We start from the raw sequence: 17,765 nt of genomic DNA on the forward strand, positions 1-17,765 counted from the left end.
GCTTAATTGAATCAGAATATCTTAAGGTGTGAGATGGGGTTAGAAATGTGTATTTTACCAAGCCCCTGGGGGATCCCAAGGCACTAAAACATGTGTGCAACTGTATGAAAGGAATCTCAGTATGGTTTTTTACCTTTCCATCATTCTACCTAGGGCATCACCTTCATCGTCACAAATGTTTTTACTCATCCCTTAAAAAAACGGAAGCTGATATGTTGAAGGCTGCAAAAGTTGTAATAAAGCTAGGCACGAGCATGCCTGTCCTCAAGGAGTTCACTGCCCAGTTGCAAGGATAAAGAAAAAACAGTGTAAACAGCATATGCAAAGCCCAAGCAAACACGACACTGAGAGTGGTGTAGTATTAACTTTTTCAATACATTAACCAAAATCTCTCAAAGGGCTTCTTGGGAAGAAAAAGGGTTACTTTTGGCTTACAGTTTGGAGGATTCCAATTCTGGATTTAGCAGGTCAATTAGTCTCACACATAGGGGAGACTGGCAATGGTCATATTGGGCTGATCACAGGGTAAGCCAGGACATCATAAGCAACCACCCTCTTTCAAGAGCTGCCTTCTGCAGGTTAGCATCCCAGTGAAACAGCCTTTCTCCAGGGTCACCTACAGGGGCCTTGGTCAGATCAAGTCTGTATCCTTAATTCATTAAACATTAAATGGCTAGATGAGGTCAGAGAACCAGCTCCTGTTCAATCCATAACAAATGGTCACTTTTAAGTTCTCAATTTTAGGTTTTTATATATAATAATAATTTATATTTACAAGGGGTCTTCAAAAAGTTCATGGAAATGTATGTTATGAAATAAACTATGCGTGGATTTCAATTTTTTGCACCCAAATAATCTTTTAATTCCATTTCCCACATTTTTGAAATATGCTTATCACACTATGTAGAACATATCATTTTAATATCTATAAAAATTCCTAAGCTTAACAAGAGCAAGTGATTACTCCCCAAATTCAAACTGCTTGCACACTAGAGAGTTGAAACTGTATGGTCCCAAAACCCATGCTCTTCCAGCTCAACACGCAGGTCTCACCAGAGATATCATGAAGTGATTGTGTATTTAGTCTTGTTATTGCAACTACTGAAACACATGGTCACAAATCTGTTGGGTCTCAATAAATGAAACGACTTCTACTCTGAAAGGTCCATGAGCATTAGGGCTTACTGACAGCACAACCCCATTTACAACAGAGCAAGTGTATTACAGTGAGATTAGTGTTTTGTGTATATTATTCAAGAGCAAAGTATTCTGTATAAAGAAAATTTAGAGGTTGTTGTGGTCAAGAGTACAAGAAGTCTTTTCCAGGCCATGAGTATTTGTTCCTAATTCTTTAACACTGGTATAATTTAGGGCAGATAGAGGCCAACTGCAATTTAAATTATTAAAGAAGCATGATTCTTTTTCAATCGTTGCACTGACCAAAACAAAACAAAGCAAAACAAAAAAACCATAGACTTAAAGCCATGTATACTCAAAAGAAATAAGTGAAAAAACATAGCAAAATATAAAAAACAAATGCTGGACATAAAAGAAATTTTATGCCATCAAAAAATTGCTTTATTCAGCTCATACTAAGGCAAAATCATTTTTCTAGGGAAATTGAAATTAGTAAATAAATGTATTTTAAATTATGGTTTTAGTGAACTTTCTTAAGAGTCTGTTTTTAAACCTATTTTAGGCTGATATAAAAATTAAAAAGAAGGTGCAAAGATTTCCCATAGACTCCATTCCAACACATGCATAGCTTCTATTGTCAATATCCGTTTTCCCCTTCCATCTTTCTTCATTACTGGCTTTTCTTTACACTTTGAAATAACATATTTTAGATTTACATTACAAGGCTTAAAACTTCACCAAGTAAGTTTAGCAAACAATAAAACAGACCTTAGGTTAGTGAAAATATAGACAAACTACAAATAATAAATAGAATGACCATACACAGTAAATAAAGTATATAATTTATTCATAAGAAATGAATCCTGTCACTTGTCACTTGCTGCAATATGGATTAACGTATTGATACATTGTTATATTCCAAAACAAAGTCCATAGTTTATATGAGGGTTCACTTTAGGTATTGAATGTTCCATGACCTAACAGAAATATATTATGATATGTATCAATTAATACAGTATCATATGAATGTTTTCATTGTACCAAAAATTTTTGTGTTGTATCTACTCATTCTATCACCTGGCCCACCTCCTACTCTCTGGGAATCGCTCATCTTTTTTACTGTCGGCATAGTTTTATCTTTTCTAGAATATCATGTAGTTGGATTTATCCAGTACACAATGCTTTGATAGTTTTTTATACTTAATAAGTATTCACAATTTCTTTACATCATTTCATAGCCTCATAGTCTATTTCTTCTTATTACTGAACAGTATTTCATTGTCTATGTGTCCATGTATATTTATCCACACTGTGGTTGAAATCAAGTTTTGGTAATTATGAATAAAGCTGCTATCATCATTCATATGTGGGTTTCTGTGTGGCCATGTTTTTAGCTCCTTGGAGTGAGTGTCAAAGAGTACAACTGCCAGACTGTGTGGTGAGAATATGTTCAGGTTTATAAGAAACCACCAAACTCTCTTCCAATCTGACTATACCTTCCCACCATCAGTGAGATTCCTGGTACTCCCCATCCTCTCCAGCATTTGGTGCTGTCAATGAGCTTCAGATTTTGGTCCTTTTTATACATGCATGTCATTGTTTTTTGCCCTATACTTCAGTGAGGACAAATGAGGTGGCGCTCTCTTCATATGCTTCTTCAGCATCTGTAAGTTTTCTTTGGGGAGGTGTCTATTAAGGCCTTTGTTTAATTTGATCATTTATCTTACTGTATATGTTTTGAATAGACATTCAGATGGGATTTTTGCAACTATTTTTCCCAATCAATGGCCATTCTCATTCTCCTGACATTGTCTTCTACAGAGTAAAATTTTAAATCTGAGTAATACCCAGGCTATCAAGTATTTCTATAAGATTAATTTATGGCAATGTCCTTTCTGAATTTATTTGCTTTGTTTGGTTTCTTTTGAGAATCCATGACTTTAAAAACAAGTCTAAAATTAGACTTTTGGCATAATGTAATATTTGGAAAGGGATCATGCTTCTTTAGTAACTGAAATTATAATTGGATTCTATGTGTCATAAATCATAACTCAATTAAATTCTTGGAAAAAATACTCATGGCTTGGAAAAGACTAAGTTCAGACTATTGTACTCATGATAACATGAACTCTAATAGCTATAGAGGTATTCACATTATCTGTTTCCTATTGGGTAAGTTGTAGATTATGTTTTTCAAGGAAGTTGTCCATTTCATCTAACTTATAGATTATATGTATATACATATTCATAGCATTACTGTGTTACCCTTCTAATGTTTATAGCAACTGTAGCAATGGCCTATTTCATTCCTGATGTTGGTAATTTGTGCCTCATCTTTTGTTTGTGTGTATTTGCATGTGCTTCTGCGCATTATTAAAAATTTGTCTTTTCAAAAATTTTCTATTTCTCTGCTTTTGATTCCATTGATTGCTGCTCCTTCTGCTGACTTTGGTATTATTTTCTTCTTCCTAGGTTCTTGAAGTGGAGCTTAGATTACTGATTTGAGATGTTCTTCCTTCAAAGCAGGTTGAGTATTTCTTATCCAAAGTACTTGTGATGAGATCAGAAATGTTTCAACTTTAAGATTTTTGGAATGTTTTTCATATACTTAATAAGAAATTTGGATCTCTTACATAGATAGAAAATAATTTTGTATAGTATTTCAATGCATTTGCATTTTGACTGTGACCTGTCACATGAGGTCAGGTATGTAATTTTTCACTTAGAACATCATGTCCATACTTACAGATTTTTACATTTTGGAGTATGGCAGAGTTCAGATTTCAGAATTTTTGGATTGTGTGTGCTCAACCTGTAGATGCATTTTGTGCTACACATTTCCAATGTTCTTTGTTATTGATTTCTACTTTGATTCCATTGTAGCCAGAGAAGAAACACTGTATGACTTCAGTTCTTTCAAATTTGTTGAACTTTGTTTTATAACTTAGGGTATGACTTATCTAGGCATGTGTTTGGGGGGCACTTGAACAGAACATATATTCTACTGTTACTGCGTAGAACATTCTGTAAAAGTTTATTTGATTATTTTCTTTGATAGTGTTATTCAGTTCTACTATATCCCTCCTAATTTTTTGTCTAATTGTTGTATAAACTGTTGAGGATGGGCAGTGAACCTCTTCAACTATCATTGTGAATTTTTCTGTTTTTCCATTTAATACTGTCAGTTTCTGCTTCACAAATTTGGCAGTTCTCTTGCTTGGTAAATAAACATTTAGAGTTGCTACCTGTTCTTGGTGTTTTGATCCCTCTCTCATTCTGTAAAGCTCATCCTTTTGCTGGTCATTTTCTTTGCTTTCCTCTAACAAGTACTTGTGTGACATATTCTTTTCCAGTCATAAAGTATATTTCTTACAGCAAACAGACTTCACTCCATCAGTCTCTGACATAGTTAGACTATTTACATTTCATGTAATTATTGATGCAAAAGGATTTCAGTCTGCCCTTCTACTTTTTCTGTTTATTCTCATTGATTTTCTTTTTTTCTTGACTTTATTTTATCTGGCTTTCTGTGAGTTAAACATATTTTTTTGCAATTCTACATTTTGATTTAGTTAGACTGTTTTGAACATATTTCTTTGAATGGGTGTTCAATGGTTGCTCTAGATATAACAGATACATAGAAGTCATGTCATGATTTCACCAGTGTGAGTGAAATACAGAAATCTTACTTCTCTTTACATTCCTTTAGGTTTTCAATTGATAATATATTTGTCATTAGTCTGTTAAATAAATTTGAAAAACATTAGTGTTGGTATAACTTTTGCTTCAATTGTCAAACATGCTTTAGAAAACTCTGAAGGAAACAGAAAGCTTGTTGTATGAGTACATGCTCAGGGGTTTCCTTACTGTGTTCTTGTCCTTCCTTGTACTGTTTCCTTTCTGCTTTGACTACTTCTCCAAGCTAGTCATTTATGCCTCTGTAGACAGAATCTCTCTGTTTTTCTTCATGCAAGAAGGTCTTGACTTTCCATTCATCCCTGAAAGATGTTTTTGCTTGGTATAGGATCCTGCATTGGCAGATTCCCCCATGCCAACCTCCTTCTCAATGGCTGACAGTGAGAAGCCATATACATGTTTCTATATAGGTAAGGCAAGTTTTGCCTGGCTGCTTTCTAGGCTATTCTCATTTCTTTAATTTTCAGACATTATGGTATATGTTGGCATGAATTTCTTTGACTTTGTCTTGTTTGGGATTGGCTCAGCTTCTCCAATCTGTTGGTTTATATCTGATACCAAATTTGAGGAGATTGGCCATTGTTTGTTCTACATTTTTTACCTCATCCTCTTTCTCCTCTACCTTTAGACTCTTACGAATGTTAGATGTGATATGAATGTTACTTTTTTTTTTTTACAGACTCACTTTTTTTTCTGATGTTTCCCTCTCTGAAGTTCAGACTGAATAATTTCTGTTGTTCTGTTTTCTGGTTCAGACTCTCCTCTGTCAGTACTGTTCTGTTGCTGAGTTCAGTATTGAGCTTCCTATTACTACTTTGTGTGTTCTGAATCCTTTTCCTGCCCATTTTGGATGTCTATTTCTTTGGTGATATTTTCTATTTCTTTGCTGAAACTTTCTACTTTTTCATTTATTTCAAATGTGTGCAGGGAAACATTTCTTATCAGGGGGCTTGTATTTAGCATCAGTTGTCAAATTGCCAGTTAAGATTCCACATCCCATATGGAGTACCCGCTTTGAATCCCCTCCTTCCTGCTAAGGATAAATCATGTTATGGCTCATGTACTCAAGTCCTTGGCATGCATGTGAGAGACCAAGATGATGCTCCAGGTTCTTGGCTTCAACATGACCCATCCCTGGCTATAATGGACATTTCAAGGAATGAACCAGCAATCAGATGATCTCTTTGAAATGAAATGAAATGAAACGTCTTAATCTTTGTTAATTCTAACACCTCTATAATCTCAGTCTTGGCATCTATAGTATGTTAAATGGTGATCACCACCCTTCCCAAAATTTTTCAATTAGTGTTGGTGTAAGTTTTGCTTGTGGTGTTGTCTTTATTGAGCATACACAAACATGTGTCAATGACTAATTGTCCTTGTTTTCACTTAGTTTAAGATGTTTCTGGTTCTTGGTATGACAAGTGGTTTTCCACTGAAAGCTGAACATTTGCATCTTCAGTTATGGACTTTAATTTAGCATATTTTTCTAGACAACATTCTGACATGCATTGCTTCATTACTCTGAAATAGATATAAGCTTAGGTTCCCCACTTTAACATCTGGTGGGAGTTCTTTGTTACTGTTGCCTGGGTTACTTCACTTTTCTTGCAGCCTCCAGGGAGGCTGAATTGGGAGTAACTTCATTAACACTGGGCAAAGATGAAAATCCTGACTGCCAGCAGCATTTCTCTGAGTAAACACCAGGGAAGACAGGAAGGGTGTGTCACTATTGCCAGGTAAGAGGTAATGGGCAGAAATTTGTATTTGGCTAGATGGACAGGGAGATGGATAGCTCAAACCTAAGGTCAATTTCCATTTTTCTCTCACTAAAAACTTAAGGAGCAGTGCCATTTTTCAGTACAAGAACAATGAGGGAGGAGCAAGCTGAAGGAAGGTAAAACGACTACAGGTGCGATGTAAGTTATGTTAAGTTTGGGTGACCTGCATGGGATCTACATGGGAGGCAGTTGTGTCTCCTCTGGAGCTTGGCAGATCGGTTTGATTACTGCTCCCCTTGGATGCTTGTAACTGTCCAGGAAGAGCAAAGTATGAGCCCAGGTCCCTTCAAAGGGTCTCAAGAATGTTTGTGTTGAGGATCCTCATAGCAGATGAGAAGCAGTGGCAGAAAAACAGGAGGTTATTGGTGCCTTGTCAGACTTGGAGGACCCCTCTGAAGGCTCCAGATGGCTCTCTCCCTCTCCTTCTCTCTCCCCCCACCAACAAACTTTGATGAAAGCAATGCCAGTGTACGGTCGGTCACATGTCTCTACCAAGATCCCCCAACTGCCGAAGTCCCTTGAAATCAGACTGGCGCTGGCCCTACCTATCCCTGCGCTTCACTCCATCTCCAGCTTCCCCAGTAGAAAACGTACTCCTTGACCAGAAACCTGATGCCTGCCACAAATTCTAAAGGCAGCAGAGTTTAGTGTTTAAAATCAGCAAGGCTATTTTCTGTCAAAACTGCCTCTATGAAATGCAGAGTGAAATCTCTGGAGAAAGAAGAAAGCTACTGCCACTTCCCATAAATAGGTAGGTCAGAGCGGCTGTAAAAGATAATTGAGCCAAATCAACATGAAGAACCCCAGAGGTGACTTGTGCACAGGGAATTTGGTGACAGCATAAAAAAAAAGAGAAACAGGGAGAAAAAAAGCAACAATCACATCACATGAAAACAGATTCAAAAATTTTCATTTCAACACTGGGGTTTTTCATTTGTTGGGTTGAGATCATAAAAGGGTCTGCAATAAGCTCTTCCATTATGAAGGGCTTCTGGAGTCCACTATAAGAGACTTGTAGTGTCACTTCAATTTCCTCTGAGATCTTTATCTCCCTGACTCCTTCTCTCCAGGTTTGGCTCTCTGTAGACATCACAGGTCAGAAGGAAAGAACAATAACAAAGCAGCTGCCAGTTCTTAAGCCTTCCTAGGGACTGTGCCCACTGTTAAATTGTTTACATTATCTATGTAACTGAATCCTCCCAATAATCCTAGACACAGTGTCATGCATGTTCTAAGAAGTTCAATAATGTACACAAAATCACAGAGGTTCTAACTGACATTTTTCTGTACCAACCAGGACCCCACATACACAATCTCTGGTTCCTTTTTAATCTGGGATGCAGAGAACCTTGCTAAGGGAGATGGTAGCCAAATATCTCAAACATGTATAGAGGCAGTCTTTCCACCCAAGAGCTTCTAATTTGCTTCATGAACTGCTTCAGTTTCTTCATGTAGAAGGGGTTCCCAGATGCCAGGTATTGTCCAATCAAATGGCAGCTTTCTTTTTTTTTTTTTATAATCTATTTTATTGTGTTGTTGTCGACAATCTTTACATAGTTAATTACAGTTAAAGAAAGAAAAAGAAAAAAAAAGGTTCAGGGGGATAGGGAAGTGGGTAATACTATTATGTCCATATTGTTTCCATCTTGTATCTGAGGTAAAGGGGGATATTGAGGGAGAAGCCCCACCCGGTTTCCCGCCCACCCCGAGTCCCGGATGTGGGGCATGCTCTGAGATATGTGCTCGAGTGGTGTTAATAGTTCTCCAGTTATGAATCGCTGCCAGTTTCGCTCGATGAGGTCGTCCACTGATTGATATGGTCCATCATAAAGTCTCCGTTTGCCCCATATTTCGCTGCCAACATATAGCTGAGATGATTGTCCTGTTCTGTCTTCTGTCTTTTCTTGGTTAGAGTTCTGAGTCCAGCAGTTCGATTGGGGAGATCTCCAAAGAAACCTTGAGGTATTCCCAGACTAGTTTCTTGTATGTACTAGCAAGCACAGGGCCCGGCACAGTCCATCACCCCGATCAGCTGGTGGTTGCAATTGCTGGGTTGGTTCTGTTTTCGGTCCCGAGTTGCACTGGAACCAATGGGTGTTGCAGTCCAGCCTGGTTCTGCCCAGCACGTACTCGGCCCTCACACTAACCAGTGGGAGCTGCAGCCTAGTTGGGGCGACCCATGACAGCTTTCTAAACCCTGAACAATCCAAATCCCTCTGGCATGTGATGTGTCATGATAGGGAGTGCTGACCAGACAAGAACTGGGGGATTTTACAGTTGCTAAACTAAACCTTCTACTTCAACAAAAAGAAATTCACACTCCCACCTCTCCTTCCATGTTGAGTTGGCTTCTGACACATAGCCTCTAACTCTGACCTAAGCCAATACCATCAGCCTCATCAAGGATGTGGAAATGGGTGAAGGGTCAGGCTGAGTGAGAGCAAGTCAAAGATATTTTGCCAGAAAGCTCAGCCATGTGGCTCAGAGAACATCTCTATTCCAAATGTCCCTTGTTTATGACTTGAACAAAATATTGTTGAACACCTGCTGTATCAGGGACCATGAGGATATCAAGGTGAGCTTCTGCCTTTGGATGAGCTGGATGATGCATTACAAAATGCTGAGACAATGGGCCCGGCGGCATGGCCTAGCAGCTAAAGTCCTTGCCTTGAATGCCCCGGGATCCCATATGGGCGCCGGTTCTAGTCCCGGCAGCTCCACTTCCCATCCGGCTCCCAGCTTGTGGCCTGGGAAAGCAGTTGAGGACGGCCCAATGTATTGGGACCCTGCACCCGCGTGGGAGACCCGGAAGAGATTCCTGGTTCCCGGCTTCGGATCGGCGCGCATCGGCCCGTTGCGGCTCACTTGGGGAGTGAATCATTGGACAGAAGATCTTCCTCTCTGTCTCTCCTCCTCTGTGTATATCTGGCTCTAATAAAATGAATAAATCTTTTTAAAAAAATGTTGAGACAAGACTACATGGTGAGTCAAGCACAGAAGACTGTGGGAACATGGTGGTGCCACCACTTGCCCAGCCAGTGAGAGAGGGGAAGAGTTCTCAAAGAAGGAAAAACTTCCTGAGTCGTTTTAAGTACCTTAATCCATTGGTGGAATAAGCATTGGCAAGAAGAAAAAGAGGATCTTTTTGGGTCAATGAATGGGGACAAAAGTTTGAAGGTGACAGACAATGAGGGACACCTGAGGAAAACAAGTACTTTAGTGCACGCAGGAGAAGACAAAATGGTGGTAAGGTATGGGACCCATTAGAGAGGTTGGGCATGTCCAGATTTTTTCCAATTTCTGAAGTGGTGGGGTAAAAACCTGGGCATTGGGTGTCTCAGTCAAGCCAAGGGTGTGGAGAGACTCCCTCATGATACTAGCAGTGAATGAAATATGTTTCCATCTAAGCCAACTGGGTCAGAGCACCCACTGACACGCGTGCAATCTAGGGCTAGAAATAGACTCGGTTGGGGAGCTGTGAGAATACATCCTTGCTGGGTTGGGATTCCCACGGGAGGGTGCAGGGGCTGGAGTACAGGCTGCGTTCTGGTCTAGATATGGCTGCTATCTCCTTAGGCACAAATATGGACTGGAGTTGGGTGCACCAAGCTGGGCTAGACACCAGCACCATCTGGCGCTCTGGAGAACCTGGGTAGATGTACGAACTAGGCTGGTTCTCTGCCCTTACTGAGCCATGTGTGAGCAGTGTCTGGGTATGAACAAGCCTTGGCTGAGGTGAAACAGCCAACACCAAGAACTGGAATGGATTGAAGGCCAGCAATGAGGGCTGGCCCATGGAACCACCAGTACGCGCAAGACCTGGCATAGGGAGAGGTTCTGGAGGAGGAGCTTGGGAAACTCCTCTGTTGGAACACAGCCCTGTGTGAGCGCAAGAACCACGATATGGAGCAACCTAGACTAGGCCAGAGGAAGATACCCACCATCATACATATGGCATAGGTCGGGGGCAGACTAGGCTGAACCCGTTCATATCAACCGCTGGTGAGTCCGAGCACCAGCATAGAGTGTGGGTCAGGCCAGCTTCGGTCGCAACACATACCAGTACACATTAAGGAATGCCAAGGTGAGGTGAGTCGTACCAGATGTGGTTGCAGCACCCAAACAGCACACGTGAGAACTGGGACGGAAGGAGGAGACAAAGCCAACAGGGGAATGTGGGCCCCCCTGCTGGACAACCACTCCCACTGAAGAGCATGAGTTGGGATGGGAGCAGACCAGACCAGGCAGGGCTACAACATCTGTGGACCTCATGTGAGCTAGATTAGGGAAGGGCCAGATTGGGTTGACTGTTCTGACTGGTGCAAGCAAAAACTAGAGTGGGTGAGGGTTGGTTGGGCTCTGCCGCAGCATCAGCTCACAGAGGCTGGCACTGGGGGCTAATTCTGTTAAGCTAAACTCCAGAAACACCTGGAGAGTGCATAATCCAAAAGTTGCAGTGGCCTAGTAGGGAGATAGTGGGCACCTCCCTCGTGGGTAATCACTCCCACTAGAGAGCATGAAAACCAGGACAGGGTCAGGGGTGGCTAGACAAAAAGGCACCTGCCAGTATGTGTGTATGCTGGATAGTAGGTTGGTTGGGTTGAACTAGACTTCAATGCCCATTGACAAGTACGAGAGCTAAATGGGATGTGGGACAGACTGAACAAACCTGCGGTACATACTGGCATGCATGGGAACCAGAGTAGAGGGCAGAACTGATAGGGGTTATGGGGAGTCGCCCCAACTAGACTGCAGCTCTCACTGGTTTGTGTGAGGACCAAGTATGAAATGGGCAGGATCGAGCTGGACTACAACACCCATTGATTCAAGTGGAAGACAAGGCTGGAAACAGAACTGACTCAGCAATTGCAACAACCAGCATGTGCATAAGCTGATTGGGGCAACGGACTGTGTCAGACCCTGTACTGGCAAACTCATACAAGAATCAGGTTTGGGATCATCTCAGATGAAGTTTCTTTGGAGATCCCTCCATCTGAACTGCTGATCTCAGAACCCCAACTATGAAGAGACTATGCCAGCCAATGGATTCTGAATAGGTTTCATTGCTATTGGAATGGTGAGACTGGCAGCAATTCAGAACTGTTGGACTGTCAAAACTGCTTGAGCAGGATCCTCGGAGCGTGCCTCACATCGGGGATCTGGGATGGGTGGGAGGCTGGGTGGGGCTTTTCACTTTGTTTCTCCCCTGGTCCCAGTTACAGGGGAAAAAGGGGGTATTAGTGTGGAAACAACGGTATTACCCACTTTACTGTAGCCCTTGACCCTTTGTACCCTAATCAACTAAGTAAGAAGTAAAAAAAAAAAAAAATGTTCCCAGGTTATTATCCCATCATCTGGAAGACAAGTTAGACTATCTAAGAAACCATGGTATTCATTCTTCTACCTCATGAAAAGGAGGGTTTGGTTAAACAGGTTTCTCTCATCTCAAATAGCATCACTTCCACTTTATAAAAGTTTCATTCACCCGACTCTATACATATGTAAGGGAAATGGCAAAGTGAAGATAGACAAATGAATTCTACGATGAATCTCAATCAAATAATTAATTTTTTAATTTAATGAAATTACTAGATATTAAATTGGCAGATTAGAGAGATTAAAGTTATTGATTCAAGTCAGTACTTAACAAGTTCCTGCCTTCAAAGAGAACCCAGACAAGGAAACAAGAGATACATGAGGTGTGGGACCAAAAAGACCTTATCTAAACCAGTTAGGGAAGGGAAAATTTGGACGTTCCTTTGAGGAAATGGTGTGTGAATGAAATCAAGGAATTCAATTAAGAAACAGGTGATGGAAAAGAAAGAGAGCCTTCCCGACTGAAACAGAAGAGGAGACACTGGCATGAAGGTGTGGGAGGTGGGGAGAGGGAGAGAGGTGGAGAGGAACAAAGGGAGAAAGAAAAAGAGAGAGGAGAGAAAAAGAGAGAGGGAGTGATGGAGTTAGTTCGTCTGACAGAATTCGGTACTTACATAAGGAATAAGATAATTCCAAAGAGGTAAAAATGGCTTCCAGTTAAGGAGCTTGTAAGCCCAATGTCTTAGGGTTAAATTCAGATGGCTTAATCACTATAAAAGTACATTTCTCTTTCATAAAAGTAAATAGTTGTATGCAGGCCAAAGCTAGTATGAGGCTTCACAAAATTTTGTCAGAGACTCAGGCTCCCGTCTTTTATCCTACTATCTTAATATCTTGTTCCTTTCAACTTCAAGTGCTGCACTTGAGTGCATTTTTTAATGAAGCAGCACTGAGGAGTGCAGGTAGCAGATGACTAACACACGCCCCCTGCAATAACTCCACTCCTAGGCCAGGCTGACTGGCCTTACACAGCCCTGCAACTGATGATAACCAAGGTCAAATCATGTGACCACCACCCCCACTTGCATCTGGAAGAGACTGTCTAACGTTCTGTGGGACTTTGTGTCTAGGCACAGGCTTCCTCTGGGTATGCAACAAGCAGTGTCTGACTCTGGCCATTTCAGCCCCTCTGAGAGAAGCAGACACAGGCCCGAGGCTTGAGGAGCACTGCTGAAGTATGCTGAACAAGGATGGGCACAACCAGATCTGAGTTTGAGGATGAGCACCAGTGCCCAATGGTAATCCCCTGAGAACAGAAACCACACTTGCCACACTTGGTGTTACTGTGCCCAGCATGATGCCTGGAGCTTATAAAATAGATCCGAATTCAATCAAGATTCTTTCCTTGCAAACATATACCAAGCATAGAGTCCAGCTACTTATTGTCCAGATGGGTTGAACAGTTTCTTGGGGAGACCATTTCTGGTCCGAAGTTAGAGCTGGTAGAATATCATCCCAGTCAATTAAGAGGAGGGGCGTGGGGAGGGGTGGGGGGATTCCCAGAGCCTATGAAACTGTCACATAATGCAAAATAATTAATAAAAAAAATAAATTAAATAAAATAGATCCGAATTGTGCTGTGAATGAACAAACGGCAAGACCACAGACAAAAAAAGATGAAAGTGGCTGCTGTTGTGAGACTACAACCTCAAAGAGTAGCAGTGGAGTAGAACAGGTAATTAGGCGTATCTGAGGCACAATATGAATGTCAAATCTGAGCAAGCAGAAGGAATTAAAGATGACTCTCGGATTCAGTTTTGGCAGTTGGGAGGAAACTACTGTTCATTAGGATAATATGTTTCCTATAGAAACGCTGGCAGAGGGCACAGTGTGGTGGCCTAGTGGCTAAATCCTCACCTTGCAAGCACTGGGATCCCATATGGGCACTGGTTCATGTCTGGGCTGCTCCATTTCTCATCCAGCTCCCTGCTTGTGGCCTGGAAAAACAGTAGAGGATGGTCCAAGGCCTTGGAACCTTACACATGCATGGGAAACTCAGAAGAAGCTCCTGGCTCCTGGCTTCAGATCGGCTCAGCTCCAGCAGTTGCAGCCACTTGGAGAATGAACCAGAAGATGAAAGATCTTTCTCTCTATTTCCCCTTCTCTCTGTAAGTCTGTGTTTCCCATAAAGATACATAAATCTTTTTTTAAAAGATATGAAAAGTAGAGAAAGAAAGAAATGCTAGCAGAGAAGCTATGGAGTGGGGAAATAGAAAGAGCCCAGTTCCAGACGTGGTAATATTAAGCTGTCCACAGCCACCAGTGGAGGTGTCTGGAGGAAGGTAGCACTTACCGTCTCAGTCCCAGCTGGAGAATTCATTTAGATATGCAAATCTGAAGTCACTAGCCTATTGACAGATGGAGATATAGATCTATTCTATACTAAAGTACAAAAATAGAGTACTGAAAGTACTAAAAGAGATTCATACAGAGCGTAGAATGGCAGTCACAAGGAACCACAGTAGCCAGGGGCTGGAGAGAACAAGTCCAACTTTCAGAGAACATTGCTAGAGAATAATTCAGGAAGATTGTTGGAAGTTGGGGAGAAAGGAAACAAAAGGCAGATACAGATGCAGGAAACAAAAAGTGGTGTCAAATAGTCCCACAGAACACTATAAGAGGCAGCCGAAACTGGTACTGAATTTGGTAATTAGTAACTTCTTCCAGGTTAGTTTAAGTGGAGGGTAGTTGGGCAAAACAGGTGATCCAGGGGGAAAAAAGTGAGGGATTGGAGACAATGAAACTGAATAACTGGGTAATTAGAGAGTAACATATATTATACAAATTCAACTGAAACGATAAAATAACTCAGCAATAAAACTAAAAGATCTCACTTAATTTTATATTCAACACATTCAAATTTATAAAGTACTAACTTTATGCTAAAAAATATAGTGGAACTTTCACATGCTTAATTTTTTTATTATATAAAGTTGGTATCTTTTATAGTGGGTGAATAAAGTTGAGGGATATTTTCTTTGCTGGCCATGGGGTAAAAATTGTCTGGATTTTTTTAATAGCCTGAATTTAAAATAATACAGTTTTCAGAAGACATTTATACATTGAGGTCTTTTGCCCTTGTTTCTAATATAATTATTCACTGATTCAATGCATTCAGTAACATTTTGGTTGCTCAACAAATGTTGCTTATTTGTTTCATGACATTGTTGGTGGCTTTGCTAAATCATTTGGAAACCCTCTTAAAATATACCAAGGTTTTTAACTCTCTCTGTGGTTGGGCATGGCTTTTTATCCCGCTTCAAGCATTCCACCCACAAACTACCTGGTCTAGCTACAGAGATTAATGATATATAGAGTCGCCTGATTCCTTTTATTGTCCTCAATGGTTCATGTGGAGGTATGAGTTAGTTAACAAAGGCTCAAGGTGAATCATAACTTCCAAAGAACACCAAGTTCATTATTGTTTACTGTTAATACTTAGTAATGCTGTCCAACCCCAGTTAAAAAAAGGAAAGTCCCAGAGCTATTCTCACCTTATTCACAGCCCTCCACTCAACATTGAGGTCTTATTCTGAATATTGCCAACTATGCCTGTATTAGCTTTTTGCTATTCAAGGCAACGAACTTTAGGAAGACAGTGGTACACAGTGTTGGAAGTTTAAGCCCAAAAGCAGCAGTTCCAGGGATGTGGTCCTTGATGATAGCAGTGAATGACAATAGCAGATGAGATAAAGTATTGAGGCGCATCACATGGCAAGCCAGCAAGCAGATTAACGGCTGGGTCTAACTCGGGCTATCCTATCAACCCCTTCTCAATAATCACCTTCCAAGGGTACATGCCCAGTGCTCTAAAGGCCTTCTGCCAGGCCCACCTCTTAAACACTACAACTGAACTAAGATTCTACCCTTATAACACCCTAAATACATGACTCTGAGTTCAAGCACCTGCTTGAGTTCATAAGTCACAGCATACTTAAACCATGTTGGTAGCTTCACGCAATCTTTCTAACATTCTACTTTGTCTCCATTTTTCAGGGTAGGTTCTGATCCCATCTCCTTACATGATTATAACATCTCACTATCTTGGTTCTAGTTATTTTTCAAGGGATTTTTTTCTGATTATTACTTTTGCAATTATTCAAAAGCCATAGGTATCCCATGTAGTCACCAAAGTACCTTCTCTGTCTGGGTAAAAGGGCCAATGTGGGACTTGAAGTGAATAACTCCTTGCAACGTCCCACTTGTACTTCTTGCGCCACCACAGAAATCCTTCATGTTATGTTGTTAAAACCGAAACAGTGCAGCAAGCATCATGGCACAACAGGTTAATCTGCCACTCATGACACTGGCAACACATATCAGAGTACCAGTTGGAATCTCAATTCTTTTGTTTCTGATACAGTCTCCTGCTGGTGTGCCTGTGAAAGCACTAAAGGTGGCCCAAGTCCATATCCTCCCAGTACTTGGACTCCTTGCACCCATGAGGAAGATGTGGGCAAAGTTCTTGGTTTCTGGCTTCAGCCTGGTCCAGCCCCAGGTTCTGTGGCCTTTTGGGGAGTAAACCAGTGAAGATAGAATATCTTTCTTTCACTGCCTTCCAAGTAAATAAATAAATCTTTTCAAAAAGTCAGAATATTAAAAATAAACTTTAAGGGGAAATCTTTTTTTTAAATGTTTCAATAAAAGCATGAGATAACTTCTATCCAAGACAAGGAGACATGAACATCATTTATCCCAACATTGCTCTTTATCCATCCCTTCTCAAATAAAAGCCAGTCATTGAGAGAGGGCAAAATGACACACATCCTTAGACTCGTGTGTCTACTTTAACTCCATAGAAAATTAATTTTTTGCAGGGTCTTCTGTTCTATATTAGCTAGCTGTGTACTATCTTCCTCTGCTCTACTCAGAACAAGTTCTCTTACTTGATTGCCATGTAGTAAAGTGACACTAAAGAACATTTACAAAATCTCCCAAATGGTCAAATATGGTAATTCCCAATGGCCAAGTAGAAATAAAGTGTATGGCTCCTGAACCATCTATTAAAAACCTGCACTGAAATTTTGAAGTCATTGCAAAGTCGACAGTAGATATTAAAAATGGAGTGGCACTTTCTAAAGGTCAGCAAGTCTCTCTGTCTCTCCACATCTCAAAAACTCCTATTGAGATAGATCAGAAAAGCCAATGGAGGTCCTAAGACACAAGCCCCTCTCCCTTTCCAGAGGAATGTTGCTTTGCAGGTTTTTTGCTTTGTTTGTTTTAACAATTCATATAAGAAATGGCAGCTTTCAACGTCATTACTCTTGGTTCAGCTGCTGCTTACAATGGAGATGGATATGAAGTGGGACTTCAAATAGATTCCAATTTGAGGACAACTGCTAACAATGAATGCGTGTTGGGAGGTAAGGAGAACTCCCAGACGGGGGCAGTGAAGGACACTTCAGCAGTACTTCTGCCACATCCTTATGATCCCTGCTGACCAGATCGGCTGGATTCCCATCTATGCAACAATATTCACAGTATCACATCTCTACACTTCATAAAGATTAGGAGAAAAAGAACATATTTGTGATTCTTTTTTAAATGGAACATAATATATATAGTAAGGTGAAGGAAATCACCCTTATACACGTTTCTGCCAACTATATAAATTCGCTTTAATCCAGGGTCATTTCTGGATTTCTCTTAGGAGTCTTTCTGTGGGTCAGTAGAAAAATTACTGTCTTATCTTCTATAAAAATAAAGGATCAAAGGATCACAGGTACAGAAAGACTTTCGTACATCTCCCTGCCTCCCGATGGGACCCATCATTCA

The sequence above is a fragment of the Ochotona princeps genome, chromosome 5 (genome assembly GCF_030435755.1).
Source record: "Ochotona princeps isolate mOchPri1 chromosome 5, mOchPri1.hap1, whole genome shotgun sequence".
Classification (NCBI taxonomy): Eukaryota; Metazoa; Chordata; class Mammalia; order Lagomorpha; family Ochotonidae; genus Ochotona; species Ochotona princeps.